We start from the raw sequence: 2,452 nt of genomic DNA on the forward strand, positions 1-2,452 counted from the left end.
CAATACCCAGGCCTCTTGCACTCATGAGGTATTTCACATTGATGCTTGTGTGTAGGTGAGAACTAATGAAACCTTGTCTGCATAAGGTCTAATTTTCTTGGCTTGTTTAGAGTAAATCACCATGCCTACAGAATTCTTTCTAACACTTGGTTTCTAGCTGCAGAGGATTTTTAAAACCATGTTTACTTCACTTACTCAATATCTAGGTCCACTTTTTACCACACATGGTGGAAGCTCTGGTCAGGAGTTCTATAAACCATGAGTACTTTGTAGATAGGAACCAATGGAATCTATGTCCTTGTGCATGAATAATCTTTACTACTGAACTCTTGATAGTGACTGACTCCCCCCAGTGTTAACAGAACAACAGAAAATATCAGTATTATCGGGAGTAGCTGCATAACTAACAGAAATTACAGGTATTTTAATTTTAGTTGCTGTTGCTATTTTAATTTATTTTGCTGTTATTTCAAATTTTTCATGAGTGTCTTGCAGACTGTGGTCTAGGTAGTCCAAAACTGACTGCCTTTTAATAGAAAATAAGGAGTCTCCTTCTGGCTGCCCTCAGATTAAGATGTAGAACACTTAGCTCTTCTAGCACCATGTAAGCCTGGATGCTGCCATCCTTCCTGCCATGATGATGATAGACTGAACCTCTGAATTTGTAAACGTAAAGAAGCTGAAGTAAAGAGGATAAACAAGGAACTGGAAAATATTAAATTTAATATTAATATTTTATTTAATAAATTTATTCGATAAAATTTATTTAAATTTATTTAATAAAAAATAAAATTTAAAGGTGACAGGGCTCTTGATGGTTACAGTAAAAAGAAGAAGGTCTAAAAATTGCTCTTCATCTTTCTCCTTGGTCATGACATTGACTTTGGACACATGGAAGCTGTGAATCTTCTGAGCTCAAACAGATACATGGAAAAGCAGATTGGCTATCTTTTCATCTCTGTATTGGTGAACACGAATTGCGAATTGATCTGGTTGATTAACAATGCTATTAAGAATGACCTGGCCAGCCGCAATCTTACATTTATGGGCCTTGCCCTGCACTGCATTGCCAATGTGAGTGGCTGTGAGATGACAGAGGCCTTTGCTGGAAAGATCCCTAAGATCCTCATGGCAGGAAATACCATGGATAGTGTAAAGCAGAGCGCAGCCCTGTGCGTGTTGCACCTGTATAGGACATCCCCTGACCTAGTTCCCATGAGCGACTGGACATCTCATGTGGTACACCTCCTCAATGACCAGCACTTGGGTGTAGTGACTGCTGCAACTAGCCTCATCACTACATCTCTCTCAGCTGGGCAGAACGGTGACCTCTGCATCAACAGATCTTCGGGATTATACTTACTACTTTGTCCCAGCTCCTTGGCTATCAGGCAAATTTCTGAAATTGCTGCAATGCTACCAACCCCCAGACTCAGCGCTTGGAGACCATCCTGAACAAGGTCAAGGAGCCACCCAAATCCAAGAAGATTCAGCATTCAAATGCCAAGAAGGCTGTGCCATTTGAGACCATCGGCCTGATTATTCACCATGACAGTGAGCCAAACTTGCTCATCCACACCTGCAACCAGCTGGGTCAGTTCATACAGCACCGCGAGACCAACCTACACTACCTGGCTCTGGAGAACATGTGCACACTGGCCAACTCTCCGTTCTCTCACGAGGCCGTCAAGACCCACATTGAGACTGTCATCAAGGCCTTGAAGACAGAATGAGAAGTGAGCGTGAGGCAGTGGGTTGTGGACCTGCTCTATGCCATGTATGACCAAAGCAACACCCAGCAGATTGTGTCTGAGATGATGAGCTACCTAGAAACGTCTGACTACTCTATCTGAGAGGAAATTGTGATAAAAGTGGCCATCCTGGTTGAGAAGTATGGAGTGGACTACACTTGGTATGTGGACACCATCCTCAACCTCATCCGCATTGCAGGGGACTATATGAGCGAAGAGTGGGTACCATGTCATCCAGATTGTCATCAATCATGATGATGTGCTAGGTTATGCTCCAAAACGGTGTTTGAGGCATTGCAGGCTCCAGCATGTCGTGAGAACTTGGTCAAAATGGGAGGCTACATCCTGGGAGAGTTTGAAAACCTTATAGCTGGGAACCCATGATCCAGCCCCTCTGATCCAGTTCAACCTGCTCCACTCCAAGTTCCACTTGTGCAGCGTCTACACTCGGGCACTCCTACTGTCCACCTATATCAAGTTAGTGAACCTCTTTCCAGATGTAAAGGCTCAGGACATGCTGCTCCGTGACAGCCAACTGTAGAAGGCAGGTGTAGAGCTGCAACAGCCAACTGTGGAGTACCTGCGACTTTGTATTGTCCCCAGCACTGACATCCTGGCAACTGTCCTGGAGGAAATGCCACCCTTCCTTGAGCGAGACGAAGGAGGTCGAGGAGGAGGAGGAGGAGGAGGAGGAGGAGGAG

At 44.5% G+C, this 2,452-nt stretch overlaps 1 pseudogene; it reads left to right on the forward strand.

Moving 5' to 3' along the window:
- The first annotated feature begins 795 nt into the window (after window positions 1-795).
- Window positions 796-2,452, forward strand: part of LOC110295252 — a 2,896-nt pseudogene continuing 1,239 nt past the window's right edge.

Source organism: Mus caroli, chromosome 5 (assembly GCF_900094665.2).
Source record: "Mus caroli chromosome 5, CAROLI_EIJ_v1.1, whole genome shotgun sequence".
In the NCBI taxonomy this organism is placed as follows: Eukaryota; Metazoa; Chordata; class Mammalia; order Rodentia; family Muridae; genus Mus; species Mus caroli.